The sequence below is a fragment of the Gadus morhua genome, chromosome 4 (genome assembly GCF_902167405.1).
Source record: "Gadus morhua chromosome 4, gadMor3.0, whole genome shotgun sequence".
NCBI classification, from domain to species: Eukaryota; Metazoa; Chordata; class Actinopteri; order Gadiformes; family Gadidae; genus Gadus; species Gadus morhua.
The window spans coordinates 26,701,160-26,717,275 of record NC_044051.1 but is presented as its reverse complement, the minus strand read 5'-3'; the positions used below and the strand labels follow the sequence as shown (position 1 = coordinate 26,717,275).

The 16,116-nt window shown below is 42.5% G+C and overlaps 2 protein-coding genes across 2 annotated transcripts in view; both read right to left on the bottom strand.

Moving 5' to 3' along the window:
* LOC115541861 (motile sperm domain-containing protein 2) overlaps window positions 1-2,674 on the bottom strand; it is an 85,098-nt gene extending 82,424 nt beyond the window's left edge. The window contains exon 1 of the mRNA XM_030353746.1: window positions 2,565-2,674. The gene's annotated coding sequence lies outside the window, so the exon portion shown is untranslated. The remainder of the gene's footprint in view (window positions 1-2,564) is intronic.
* The window catches only part of cfap221 (cilia and flagella associated protein 221), a 65,533-nt gene that overhangs the window by 12,734 nt on the left and 36,683 nt on the right, over window positions 1-16,116 (bottom strand). The gene's annotated exons all lie outside the window — the stretch shown is intronic.

Genomic DNA, 16,116 nt, shown 5'->3' with positions numbered 1-16,116 from the left:
AAAAAACGATCCTATAGTGCCACCAAGATCCCCCGCAGATATAGTCTTGAGAGAAGAAGGCATATACTCGGTCTTTCCATTTACTTATGATGTGTACGAATGGACAGATGGCTGTTGGCCAATAGGTGGTTCTTTTGATTCTTGCAAACTACAAGGATTAAAAGAAACAATAACATCTGGACCAGATCCGAAATGGGATTTTCATTACACACAGAATTGTTTAGATGCATGGATTCGCACGGAAAAACGACACCCAATACCGAAACAAGCTAAACAAGACTTAACTCCAGAAATCGTGTCTAACATTTTCAAAATAATGATGCAAATCAACCCAGATTGGACAGAAGTGTATAGAACAGCTCTGTTGAACATAACAGCAACTAGTAATGCAGAACATGTTGATAAATTAATGACTGAAACAGAGTTAACAGCCGCAGAAGTAGACGCTATTAAAACAGCCCAAAACAACATAAAAGACAAAACCGCCCTCGCTACACCTTGTGTATGGAGCCAACGTCAACTCGTTAGAGACCTAAACAGATGCTATTACTGCGAAAAGATTGGTCATCGGGAGAGATATTGCAGAAAGAAACACAGCGACGAGGCCAAACCGTCGGCCCCGCCCATGGAACCAGTCCGCGCCCCCCACACCATGAAGAACCCGCTCCAACGCCCGGGTGAGTATAATCATTACTAGGACCCCTTGGAGAAGGAAACAACGATCCAGGCAACGCTTCTTCAACTGTCTTCCACCCCCACCGAAAATCCAAAATGCTCCGTGCAGGTAGGACAAAACCATTTTGAATTTCTTGTCGATTCTGGTGCTACAGTATCAGCTATTAACAAAACTGGTATTTTCAAGGTATTCTAAAGGAAACAACTAGTCCTTGTAACACACCCATATTGCCCCTCCCGAAGCCAGGGAGACCAGATGAATAGAGATTTGTACAAGATTTGAGAGCAGTCCACAATTGCGTTGTTCCTATCATACCCATAGTACCAGACACACATACAATACTGTCATCAATCCCTTCAGATTCCACACATTACACAGTAATTGATCTGTGCTCAGCGTTTTTCTCTATTCCAATACCATCTGACAGCCCTACCCATGGCTTTCATCCTGGTGATATGATCATGTTAAAGTCACTTAACCCAAATGTTCTCCTCCCCAGATGGCAAGGACCAATCCAGGTGTTACTGACCACGAGGACTGCAGTCAAACTCCAAGGAAAACCAGAATGGATCCATGCAAGCCAATGCCCGCCAGCACCTCCAGAAGAGGAAAGCACCAACGCCTCGGATGGACCACACCTCCGGAAGAGGAAAGCACCAACGCCTCGGATGGACCACCCCTACCCTGATCTGCATAATACTCCTGATGAGCCCAGAAGACCAATGCAACGCAACCACCAGTAACAACGACCGACTCCCGACCATAGCGGAACCCCAGCTAACCACATCATCACACAACCAGTTTACAAGCCCACTTGCTGCAATTCAAACCCACTTCAACACCACCATGGTCTTTGGAATCAGACCCCACTCTGTATCCTCAGAATTACCCTTGATGTCCGTAGCGCTATCCCCATGCGCTATGGCAGACGCTTTCTACTCCTACTACAAATCAGAATAGGCCCCTTACTCCAATGAAGAGATACCAAATGGAAAATGAGTGACCTAACATACCAAACATAATTTTTACTATTGTACATTTTACTTTTACTAATTTCTTTGAATTTGCAATTTTACTAATGTACATATGGATAACTTTACTAATGATTGATTTTTACTAATTTCTTTGAATTTTGTTCCTATTATTCTGTGTTTTAACTTGTTTTACCATCATTTGTAATCCTGTGCCATAATATATCACCTGTAATAAGTGTTGATCTTATGATCAAAAAGGGAGGAACTGTCGTGGAAATATCAATCATAACTATAAATATACAATCACATACAAATTATATTAACCTTGTTTATATAATTATTACATTAGAAGGAACTGTATTCATTCTCCCTGTATCTTAAAACACATCCCTTCCTCCACTGGAGCCAGCCAGTCTGGTATTGAAATCAGGCCAATCTACTGACTTCTTTGTTGTGTAAACTGCTTACAGCCATGTCTTACAGACCTGCAGACATGTCCAATATCCACCTATTGTATTACAAATTTACTTGGCCTAAGGTCACTCCCACTCCCTACCCACAATGAAAACGTTTGACTATAAGAATCGTATTCACCTACTGTCTCGTCGAATGTGTTCTTGGTAACCTTTGGAGCCAGTACTTTTCCCATGATCATGCCTTAAGATTAAATCAAATATTTCGCTGTCCGACGTGTCCGTGAGAGAACTTTCTCTTCATCACCTACATATAGTAGTACCCTAGACACACTAGTACCAGGGCTCTGCAGTGCGCCCATTTCACTCGCATTTGCGAGTGAATATTTCGGCGTGCGAACAAGAAAAACAAAACCGGAGCACGCGTGCGAGTGACTTCTCCTAATGCTAAGTAATACAGTAACCAAACTACTTTTTCATGTAAAAAGTAAAGTTACTCACAACAACTGGAAATATGGTGACGAAACATAGTTCCTTTTTCAATTCGGCACAACGTTTCTTTTCCCAGGGACAGATTTGACAGCCATACTGCCTTCTCAGGCAGCACGCAGGCACGCAGCAAGCGCGCCTGCGTGCTTGCGCAATAGTGCCTCCACAAGCCCTCATTCCAAACCGTACGAGACAGACGCCGGTAGCGTGAAGCTGTCTCTGCATATCAGACATGGCTTCCGCAGGCATTTTCCAAAGCCAGTCCTTACGACAAAATGCAAGCGGTGGAACGAGATAACAAACGCCGTCACCGTTTACCTGTGTAAGGACATGGTTCCCTTTCAAAATGTCGATAGAAAGGGCTTTAAAGAGATGGTCGAAACACTCGATCCCAGGCACGTGTTACCTGCCCGCACACACTTCAGCCAAATTGAGATGCCAAAACTATACGGCACGGTCTGCAAGCAAGTGGAGAAACAAATCCATTCTATTAAACATCAGTGTTTTTCAGAGATTTAACTAGATTTTTCATTAAAAAAATGTATGCAATTTTGCTGCTTACCAGTATTTTACCTCTTCAGAAGCATTTATATCGAAATTAGAAGATAAAATTAACATAAGTACCGTTATATAATACCGTTACCGTCTATGCCTCAAATTATACCGTGATATACATTTTAGTCCATACCGTACAGCCCTAATTTGAAGGAACTATCTTATGTTATATTCGAGGGAAGTCAATCTTTTTGGAGCAAAAACAACAGCTATTTGTTTGCTTGATTCAACTAACGTTAGCTACTGCTTTTTTGATGCGATATAATCTACAATAATATTGAGTTTTTAGGACCGAGTCAACGCCGAGTAGGCCTACTGCACAAACGTAGACCTTGCATAAAGTTAGTAAATTCGAACAACATAGGGCTATTTAGATAAATAATCTGGCAATGGTGGTGTCCTAGGCTAATGCACCAACAGCAAATTTCTGTATAATATTGCGTTATTTCTGGAAGAAAGTGGTCCAATCCTTTGTCGCTTTTAACTCACTTTATTCGTTAAAGAAGGCATGTTTCGGTATGGTAACTATGAAGCTTAAGGGAGGGAATTGTATCTAACGCGTGTGAGGGATAATATCGTGAGCTTCAAGCCCCGGGCTTAAGCCCGGTTCTCTCCGTGGTTACCTATTGATCTCTGTCCTCTCCACTTGAATCACGCGCTATTGCCCGTCAAGTGGGCGTGGCCTATGTGAAGTAGGCGTGGCCTATGTGACGTATTAGCCTCGGCTTCCTCACTTGTCTGAGGTGCTGCCTTCTGTGGATGGAGTAGCTATTGCAGCCTTCAGTAAGGTCCTGCTCCCCTTGTGGCTATGTACAGTATTTACGGCTTATATGTTTGGTCCTGCTTCCTAATGGCTATGTGGGGGCAGCTTATGTGCTTAAAATACGTAACAATAATAAAGGGCTACATTTTCCAAGTCTGTCATTTGAAATTTGTATTGTGTGCTACCACATCCGTAATGAATATTTACTCTAAATCCCGCCCAGGGTAGCTCAGAATTCGAGTAGCCGTATATCCGAAAACTACGCATTGTGGAGATTTAGTTAAAAAACTATGCATTGTGGAGCTTTAGTTAACAAACTATGCTTTGATGAGCATCAAGTCTGCGGGACAAGCGCAAGACGGCGAGAGAGTTACAACTGCTTTTGAATACAGTGGAGCCGTGAGTAAACCAAGCGCTGGTGATTCATGAATGGAGCGCTGGTGGTTCGAATAAAAACAAAAAACAAAAGGATCTCTCTGTCAAACAATGGAATAAATGCCTGCATTGTTGTTTGATAAAATGAATAACTATGATGCCCATGCTTTTGGAAGTTTATTTGGCACGGGGAAACACGTTTTCTGCATAATGAAATCAATAAAAAGGAAACAATTGTTGAACGGATATTTGGATTGAAAAAAATAAGTAAATCAGTTCCTTAACGATAACTTCAATTAAACTTATGACCGAATAATCATAGACACGGATAGTGATAATCCTTACGTTGATGAGGAATTAAAGTCACTCAGTGCATCCCGGAGAGGAAAAACTTGGCGCATGCACGCGCAAAATGAACAAAATAAAGAGTCTACTGGTGCTTGGTGGAAATGTTGATACGATAGATGAAGACGTTGCAACATTTAAAAGTTCTCTGAAGGAATTTGAGGAAATTCTTGCAAATGTTCAAAGGTCTGATGAAATAATGGAACATGAAAGAATGAACTGGTATGAGCCAAAGATGTCTATATTCAGGAATTTTCTGTGGAATGGGTGTGGAAATCTGGAAAAAAACCGACCCTCAATGGAATATTTTTTTAGGTCCCACAGAGACAGCCAATAAACACACACGTGTATGGGCTGCATTAAGGACACGGTAGCCTCCCAGCACAACAAAAGATCTATATTTACCATATAGACTGGCATCCAGCCCTCTGTGCACTCCACGCTCCCTAGCCAACCCTTCACACTTAACCCTGTCTCCACCGTAACATAGCGTGCAGGCATGAGTGATGTGATGGCAGCGGTGCTGCTTTACGCACTCATAACAAACTTTTTGGGAGCCAAACATCTGCATGAACTGGACTACCTAACTTCGACAAGTAGTCATACATCACAAAAACAGTTTGGATTTGGCCACCTCGCATTGTTCACCACCTTTATCCGCCCTGGCATGGGAATGCAGCAGGGCTCAGACAAACAATTCACCAACACGAATCAAAGAGGGGGACGACTCCTCATAACTTTCTGTCTGCTCTTAGCTGGTGATGTTCATCAATGCCCTGGCCCAATGTTCCATACTGAGCTTGCAACCAAATCACCAAAACCTGACATGGCTACGACCAGTCAGTCACCTGGCTTACAGATACAAACTGCTGTTAACATTGTACAAAAGAGTTTGGATCACCCACCTAGTTGCCGTGCTTGTTCCTCGGATGGTTCGGGCGGTATATCGACTACAATCACCACTCGGGCGGGATCGCGGGGGATGTCTGGCATGGAGGAAGCGGAAGAGCCACGATCGCTGAAATGGTGTACATCCTCGATAATCTCCGTGGAAGTCGCATGGCAGCAAATCCACCACACCGACGACTCTGTCTCCTCCGACAAGGCCGGAGGGGTCTCCTCGTCAAGGGTGATGATTGCCCAGTCCTCGTGCAGTGCTCAACCAGCTGACCTCTGTCCACCGAACTCCGATCTTCCCGTCAACGCTCTCAATGGTCCAGGTCAGCAAGGGCCAATCAAGAATCCTCGTAGAACAGGAGTCAGCGACACTCAACGGAGAGGCGCAGGACTAAATCCAGCAACTATAAAGCTGCATAAATTCAATCTTTTTCAAACAGTGAACAATGCCAAAGTTCTGTGGTACCCTCAAGCAAAACCCAGTGGGCTAATGGGCGGTCACCTGAATATCTGCGGTTTTATTTCTAAAAGTGATGAGATAAAACATATTATTGTGGACTCTAACTTGGACTTCCTATGCTTGGTTGAATAAAAAAAAAAAACTCACCATCCGCAGCCCTACATATTCCTGGCTATAATGCTTTTAGTAAAGATAGAAAGGTTGGCAAAGGTGGGGGGTTACTATTATACATCAAAGACCATATATCATGTAAAGAGGTTCAATGCTCAGTTAACAATGATCTTGAGCATATTTGCCTTAACATTAGCCTTGAACCACAAATGTCCTTCTCTCACATTGGAGTGTATAGACCTCCATTTGCAAAAGCTATTTTCTTTGACAAATTAGAAACTGTTCTAAGGGAATGCAGCTCAGGGCAGGAAATACTAGGAATGGGGGACTTCAATGTTAATTGTGAGGACAAAGGCACCAGTAAAGCACTGCAGCGGGTCTAAAATAAATTTGATTTCACACAACTAATTAAAGGGCACACTAAAATAACATCGTCCTCACAAACTCAAATTGACTTGATATTTACCAACAAACATGAAAGGGTGACAAAATCCTTTAATATGGTCACTGGTCTGTCTGACTATAACCTCACTCTTGTAGCCAGAAAGCTCACTAAATCCTGCTTTCATTTAAAACCTAACACCAAATCTAGCCAGTTAAGAATACCCAAGTGTGATGTTGATGAATTTGACAGGGAAATCAAAAATACTAACTGGGACCAAATCATAGCTGGTGTACATGTGGATAATGAGACAAATGTCCTCATGTCCACAATCCAAAACATAACAAAGATATTCCTCAAGAAAAGCACATCTAAAGGGAATAGTAGATATACCCTCCCCTGGATCTCTAGTGACATAAGGAGATTAATGAAGGGGAGAGATAATGCTTAAAACACTCTCTCAAGTCCAACTAATTGACTGACAGGCATATATGTGTGTCCTTGAGCAATAGAGTAATAAAGGAAATTAGGGCAGCTAAATCTAACTTTTTGCTAAATCTAACTTTGTTGACCTCATACGGGATGCTAAGGGTAATCATGAACAAATCTTTCCTTGTCTGCATAAACTAACAGGGAAAGGACAAATCTAGAGTCACACCTCTTAAACTGGCTGCACGAATGGACAGAATGATTCAATCAAAGCTGCAGATTGACCTCCAAGAGTCTAACTTTTGGACTGACAGCCAGAACATTCTGAAATATATCCGAAACAGCACCAGAAGGTATCACACTTTCGTGGCAAACAGAACAGCAGTCATTCAAAACATGTCAAAAGTAAACCAGTGGAGGTTTTTAAACTCTAAACAAAACCCTGCTGATGATGCATAATGAGGACTGAGCATTGAACCATTCCTGACTCCAAAAAGTTGGCTTCAGGGTCCAGAGTTTCTGAAAAAAACTGAAACACAATGGCCTGGAATGCCAAAAGAACCGGGCTTCATCCTCCGCAATGACCTGGAAGTAAGGAAGGAAGTTACTGTTACCAGCATTGTTGCAAGTCAGACAGAAAAAACTCCAACTTGTATGCTCATTGAGTACCATTCATCCTGGAACAGCCTAAAAAGAGCCGTAGGTTGGATGATGAAGTTAAAAAATGATCTTTCAGATGGCACGGAAAAGGAAAGGTATTTGTATTCATATCTGGCATATCGTTTTCACCTCAAAATACCAACTTCCGTTTCTTATGGTAAAGCTGGCGATGTCCTGGCAGATCCTTCATTAGGTTACTAAGTTGCTAGAGAATGTTGTCCTTGCCCGCCAGCCAATCGTAGTGACGTCACGTGCAAAGCATGAATTCCAAGACTTGAGCTAACAGCAGCCACTCTAGCTGTAAGAATGGATAGGATGTTACGCTAGAGCTTCAGCAGAACCTAAGACAGTCAATCTTTTGGACCGACAGTCAGTCTGTACTGAAATACATCTGCAATCAGCCCAAAAGATTCCACACCTTTGTGGTCAATAGAATTGCTGTGATGCAGGACTTGTCAAATGAGACACAGAATCCTGGACTCCAAGCAGAATCCTGCTGATGATAGGCAGTAGAGGAAAATTGAAGGAACGTGCTGCAAACCTGAAGGTCTTACTGAGCACTAATGTGACTGTCGAGGATACGGACAATGCTGAAAGAGCCATATTGGCATTTGAACAACAGCAACACCTTGAACAGGATATTGCCCTGCTTGAAAGAGGAAAACAATGCAGGAAAAATAATCCTATTTTGAAAATGGACCCAATCATGGACAAAGGCATCCTCAGAGTGGGAGGAAGATTGAACAGATCAGCAATGCCTGTATGCAACAACAATCCCATAATCATACCTAACCCAGCATCCGGCGCTCACCATGGAGGTGTATGGGAAAGACTCACTAAGGCCCCGTCCACACGAAGCCGATTTCATGGCGAAACCGCAAAGGTCTTGTACGGTTCGGCCTTCCGTCCACACGAAGCCGGCGAATCCGCTGACCGAAACCGCAAACTTCTGAAACCACCCTCGGAGGTGGTTTCAAATCTATCCGGTTTCGTTTTGGTTTCGTGTGGACGCCTGAAACCGACTGAAACCGCAAACCATGACGTCATCGCCCCACCCCTCGACCTCCTAGCCAATGGCTCTTAAGCCCGCGGAGTCTCAGAAATCACAACAAAAAAGATGATGGCGGACTACAAGCTTGTGATCGTTCTGCAGCATATCATGTCCCTTGTTTGGTTGCTAAGCCATTATTTATTAAGAATCTAGTTCGCCATCGTAGAAGAGCTGTTTGTTTGTGTTGTTAGTGGTTCGGGGGCAGCCTTTATGCGCATGCTCGCCTCTTCTTCTTCTGGATTTGTGTACCAGAAGCAGCGCCCCTTATGGGCCTGGAATGTTTACTACAGCGTTTCTACAGATCTATCCGGTTTCGCTTGGCTTCGTCTTTACGGAGATACTTCGAAACCGGATAGATCGGAAACCGTAACGGTTTCGCCCGTTTCGGCTTCGTGTGGACGGGGCTAAGTCCTTGAGAAATATACTGTGGTCTGTGGTGAAAGAACAAGGTCTCGATGACGAGGCTCTTCAAACGGCCTTATGTGAGGTAGAGGCAATAATGAACGACAGACCCATCACAACAATAACAAACGACTTGAATGATGTGGAACCTCTAACACCTAACCATCTGCTGCTCCGTAAAACTAATCCTGTCATGCCTGTCAGACTGTGCGAAAGAGAAGATCTGTACACGAGAAGGAGGTGGAGACAAGTAAAATATCTAGCCAACCTTTTCTGGAAGAGATGGGTCAGAGAATACCTCTCCATCATGCAAGAAAGAACTAAGTTGAATAACATCCCGAAAAACCTGAGACATTGTTGTCATCGTGGATGACTGCTCCGAGAAACTCCTGGCTTCTAGGACTGATTCTTAAGACCCTGCCAGGAAATAAAGGACTGGGGTCTCATTTATAAAACTGTGCGTGGGATCGTTACTAAAAGTGTACGCACGCCCAAAAGCAAGGTTTTGCGTGCGCCAAAAAATATTCAGATTAATAAAACCCTGCGTACGCACACCTCTAAACAATCTTTGCTTTATAAATATAGGGTGTCTACAAGTGTGCGCAGCTTCACGTTCTGCCCTGTACACGCCCCTTTTTAACCATAAATGGTCAATGCAAACGACCTCATGAATGCGATCTGCATATAAAACAGACTCAGATGCAATATTTTTATGTAGGTACCAATAAATCGTTATGGTCCCTGAAGACCCTCTCCCTCCGAATCCTGCCAGCATCTTCCTCCGGCAGTGCCAGCAGCAGACCTGCAAACTCCTTAGAGTAAAATAGGTGACAGTGTCGGGGGGGGGGAAATCAACGGTCCAAGGACTGATCGGTGTTTCGAGATATACGGCTACTCGAATTCTGAGCTACCCTGGGCGGGATTTAGCATGAACATTCATTACGGAGGTTGTAGAACACAATACAATGGAAAGATTTCTACTGACAGACTTCGATGAAAAATGTAATTTTCCTAGGACAACACCCTTACCAGATTATTTATCTACATAGCCCTATGTTGTTAGAATTTACTAACTATATGCAAGGTCTACATTCGTGCAGTACTCTGCGTTGACTTGGTCCTAAAAATACAATATTATTGTAAATTATATCACATCAAAAAAGAGGTAGCTAATGTTATTTGAATCAAGCAAACAAATAGCTGTTGTTCTTGCTCCAAAAAGCTTGACTTACCTCGAATTTAACACAAGATAGTTCCTTCAAATTAGGGCTGTACGGTATGGACTAAAATGTATATCACGGTATGACGGTAGAGGTATTATATCACGGTATGATAATTTTATCTTCTAATTTCGATATAAATGCCTCTGAAGGGGTAAAATACTGAAAAGGCAGCAAAACTGCATGCAATTTTTTTAAATCTTTTCTCAAGTTACTTCCATCTCTGAAAAACACAAATGTTTAATAGCATGGATTAGTTTCTCCACTTGCTTGCGGACCTTGCCGTATAGTTTTGGCATCTCAATTTGGCTGAAGTGTGTGCGGGCATGTAACGCGTACCTGGGATCGAGTGTTTTGACCATCTCTTTAAAGCCCTTTCTATCGACATTTTGAAAGGGAACCATGTCCTTAGACCGTAAACAGTGACAGCGTTTGTTATCTCGTTCCACCACTGGCATTTTGACGTAAGGACTGGCTTTCAAAATGCCTGCGGAAGCCATGTCTGATTGCAGAGACAGATTCACACTACCAGCGTCTGTCTCGTACGGTGTGGAATGAGAGCTTGTGAAGGGACCATTGCGCAAGGAGCGCTTGCTGCGCGCCTGCGTGCTTGCGCAATAGCATACTGCCTGAGAAGGCAGTAGCGCTGTCAAATCTGTCCCTGGGGAAAGTAACGTGGCGCCGAATTGAAAAGGAACCATGTTTTGTTACCATATTTTCAGTAGTTGGGCGTAACTTTACTTTTTACATGAAAATTTTCAAACTGGTGTACCTTCTATACCGTTTATACCGTAGGCCTACACCCCTACTTCAAATTGACGTTAAGAGTTTCCATCAGACTCGCGTGGTAGCCAGGTGTCTCATCCAAAGGCGAGCTCAGTTGGCGCTGTGTGCTTCAAGATTCTGAAGCAAGTGCTGAGATTCCGATTGGCCCAGAGAAATGTCAATTATAACAATTATCCAATAATGTTTCACCCCCCCCCCCCCCTCCCCTAAAATAACTCTGGTTCTACGCGATTCACGTGAATTACCCAATTGACCAAGAAAACGGCGATTATCACCGAAAAGCGACAAGTTTGCAGGTGTGCAGCAGTGCCATGGTGCAGCATTACGCACAGGGCTCACTGCGGTATTTATAGGGTTACGGTAATAAGACTGACCAAGAACACCTTGGATAATCAGTTTGTAATCATCCACGTAAAATGTTCCTTTTTAATGCCTGATTTGTCATGAAAAGCATCAAGAGGAACGGACAATAATATAACGATTGTGATGAGGAGTATGTGGCTTGGTTTTCCACACTTGGGATTTAATTGACATTTGATTATGTGTTTACAGTGTCACATAAAAATATTATGTTATTGACACGTATGGAGTGACGGGATTAAATATAGAGAATGATGATTTTGAATTTCATTTCGATTCTAAGGAGATGTTTCTGGAGTTATAACTGAGAAATAACGCAGTTGACTTAAATTATTCGGATTACATAGATTTAACGCATGACACGGGTTGAAATTAAACTTATGAAGGGCGATGATAAAACATAATCGTTCTTCTCACTCTACATTTCTTCAGTCTGACTTCAGTTCACCACCACACCGTCTGTGTCGCCAATTCTCCTTTTCCTCCAAACCATGCATACGCATGGGTCAGAGTTTGCTTAGGGCTGTGAACATACACCCGTCAAGTTAGTTTTTTATAGATCACAACCTTGGCGTGGAAAGTCACGTACGCCAATTTCAGCCCCGTTTTGTGCGTACGCAACGGTTATAAATGAGACCCCTGGGGCCTGTACCACGAAGCTTGCTTAGAGGGTAAGCAAGGTATGTTGAGCTCAAAGCCTGGGTTAGTTGTACCACGAAAGTCGATCTCTTTTAGCGTCGCTGTATCACCATGGTGACTTATGCTCGCAACCAAACCTGGTCGGGAGCAGTTTTTCGGCTTAGTCTAGTCGGAGATCGGCTACTTAAATCGGCGTGCGCAGCTTGCTAGCCCCTACTCTGACAGAGGCGTCACCATTTGTGGGTGTTCCCGTGGACCTCGGCGCACTTCTCGTACAGGCGTCTCTCCGGAGACAGAGGGTTTTACGGGACAGAACCGGCATCTTGGCATTGTCTGACGATATTCCGATTTCAGACTTTATTGTCATTTTGTAAACAACGAAATTGGGGTTCTTCATGAGAGATACAGATTCTCATCAGAGGGTGTTCGTTATTTGATCGTCCTTGTTGGACCTTATGTAGACAATGCTTACTGTTGCGCATTGTGTCTCCGTGACAGAGTGCTAGAGTGGAGGTAGCGCGTCAGTCTTGAATTTCTGCGCGGGGGGTTCGACTCCCAAGTGACGCAAATTTATGTGAAGCTTAAAAAGTCCCAATTCTCATGCATATGGAATACTTATTCACAAAAGCTTATGGAATTATATTTTTGTGCTTATTTCGAACTTGAACCCATATTTTCAAGGCCGTGCTGGCACCACATCTATGGGGGTAAAATGCATAATGATAGACAGGCGAATTTGAACCCCGGTCGCTGGCGTTCGGGTCTTATACTAATCCACTACGCTACAGCCCGCTACCTCTCAGCGGTTGAAAACATGCAATACATTTCTTACATAAGGTGTATTTAAAGTGAATTCCCTAAATGATAGAATAAGGCAGGATGGACGTTGCTTATGCATTTTTAAATCATCATCATTCTATTTGGATTAATGGCGAACAATTCTGCATTTGGCATAGTTATTTTATAGACAATATGCAGAATCTTTTCACTTATACGCATATAGACTGCTTGATCTATCGTAAAGGTGAGGAAAATGATGCAAAAAACGCCCCTTTCAAGTGAACGCGCACTGAACCTAAAGCGGAAAACCTGGTTCGACTAATTGAATCTAAAGTGAGCGTCGTGGTACCGTTTAACTCTAATTGCGAGTTGCGGCTCTGTCGAGCCAGGTTTTCCGCTAGGATTTCCACTATGTTCAGCAAGCTACGTGGTACAGGCCCCAGGTCTGTAGTGTCCTAGTCAAAACAAAAACAAGTGTCTTACAAAAACCTGTCAACAAACTCTGTCTGCTCCTGGAAGCAGGAGAATAACAGAAGAATAAACTGTTGAATGAACTCCGAACTTCATGTATGGACTGAAAATAAAATTTGTAATGACTCATTATGTCTTAATATAGGCTCTATTAATTTTGTTGATGTTATTGCTATATTATGAGCAATTAGGGGCTGGAGAGTTAGAGACATATTTTATGTTAGTTTAAAATCTATTTCATTTCAATTTTTCGATTGATGAATTCCTATTTGACTTAAGTAATGTTCATGTTTTATTCTAACTTATCTAAATGTTAGATTTATGTTGCATTATCTGGAGGTATAGCCTAATGAGAGCCAGCCAGCAGAGAGGGGGGGTCGCCAAGCCAGGTTAAGAATCAGGAACGGGGGCATTGAGAGGGTGGTGCAGGGGGAATCAACCAGAGGGGAACCCTCAGGGCCTTCTACGCCTTAAAAAATTCTGCACCAAAAAATATGACTATTAAATAATATATGTATATATTAAAAGAAAATTGAACTAATTTAATACAATACATTAAATACATTTTCTCTCATCTATGTTCTAAAGTTAAGTTTACTGTCAAGTTCACATCAGAAATGAAAGGGTTACTGTCCAGAAACATGTTATCCAATCAGAATAGTCCGTCACTATCGAAGCCCGGTTAGCTTGCTCATTAATTGGTTAGGACTTCACAAATCTCGGGGAAGGCCAAGCAATGTGTTTTGATTTGGAGAGTGATGGTAAAATTGACCAATCACGGTTTGATTTTCAGTGGGTGGGACAAAAAAAAAAGATTGTAGGCCAGGGGTGCCCACACTTTTCTGAATGGTGATCTACCTTTTAAGTGTCTGGGTCAGAATGATCTACTAACTACGCACACTATCTTTTACGCACATTGTCTTTTTTAAATTTACAATACCAAAACGAACACACAGTGTCATACGGGCTATTTCACTAAATGACAAGTTTAATTATTTTACAATTGAGTTTAATTTCCATACCAACCCTGGAAATAACAACAGTAACATCCACAATAGAGGCTACTAATCAGCATGTGATTTCATACACAGCGACAATACATTGCCCGTACAATTTAGTAGCCTACATTTATGATTAAAAAAATCCACACATTGAAATGTAACTTTTTTTTATTTAGGATTTTCTTTTAACATACATACATAGATAGTGGCATTTGGCCCACAGTACACACTCTCACTCTCACTGTTCAAACTGAAACTTTCATTAACTTTAACTTTATGTGTACTATTAACTTTATGTGTACATTGTAGCCATTTTTTTTTTTTCATGTGGCAGGTTCACATTACATTGCCAATAAAATTCAGTAGGCCTACATTTATGATCAAATAACACTAGGACACTTTTTTAACACTAGGAAACTACAATTCACTGTTCAAACATTGAAACTTTCAGACAATTAACTTTATGCATGTAGTCTTTTTTTTTTTGCATACACAGGGGCATGTTCACATCAGTGGTCAGTAGGTTACCTTATTCAGATGATGACTTGCATTGGATGGAGTCCACAAGGGATGCATAGTCCGGGCAATAGCTACTGATAGTCAGTCTTAGACACGCCTCCAAATGATCGTCGGTCAGGGTGGAGCGGTATTTGGATTTTATAATTTTCATATGTGAAAAGGCTGACTCGCACAAGTACGTAGATCCAAACATTGCAGTCAGAGATGTTGCACATTTTCTCATGTTGGGATACTTTTCTTCTGTGAGCAAACTCCAGAACTGTTCATTGGCCCTGGCCTTCAGGTTAATGTCTGCTTGCAGTGTCAAGATCTCATCCTCAACTTCAGCAGAACTGAGCTGAAACATTGTTGAGATTTTGGAAGCGAGGACATCGATCTCAGCATCCTCCCGAAAAGGGAAGCACATGAACGTAGCAACTGGCTCGAGTAGAGCGAAGTCTTGAAATCTCCTGTCAAAGTCTGACAGGACGGTGTCGATCTGTTTTGCATAACATGCACTGTCAAACTCCGTTGAGTCCTTTTCTTGATTATTCAGCTCAGATGCAAGGTTGCTAAAGTTTCCCAGATCATGGCGTTGGATCTTTGAAGAAAGCAGTTTAAGTTTTCCCTTGAAGGCGTTCACTGTGCTTATCATATTGATCACGAGTTTCTCTTTGCCCTGTAATTCCACGTTTAGCTCATTGAGCATGTTTGACACATCAGTTAAAAACGCCAAATCAAGCAACCAACGATCATCATTAAGTTGCTCGTATTCTGCATGTTTTTTCTCCTGAAGGAACTGCTTTATCTCGGGAAGGAGATCGCGAAATCGTTGAAGGAATTTCCCCCTACTCAACCACCTTACGTCTGTGTGAAGGAGTAGCTCCGTGTGGTCACTGTCAGCCTCCTCAAGCTGCAAGCGGAAGAGTCGTCTTTGGAGAGATTTTGCACGGATAGAACAGGCCACTTTTGTTGCTACGTCCATGATCTCCTTCATGTTCAACATTTTCGCACACAACGCTTGTTGGTGTATGATACAATGGTAACTTAGAAAGTCAGGAAACGCCTCATCCTCTCGGCATTTGGCAACAAATCCATTACGGCAGCCTACCATGGCAGGCGCCCCGTCCGTCGTGATAGACACCAACTTGCACACTGGAATCTTCGTCTTGTCGATAAAGGTTTTGAAAATCTGAAAAATGTCCTCCCCCCGTGTGTGTGCGTTCATATGCAAAACTGTTAAAAGTTCCTCTTTTGCAGTCATATCATGAACCATTCGAATAAAAATGCACAACTGGGCTTTGTCTGTGATGTCGGTAGACTCGTCCATCTGTAGCGAGAAGCACTCGCAACAGTCAATGTCCTTAGCAAGCTGCTGT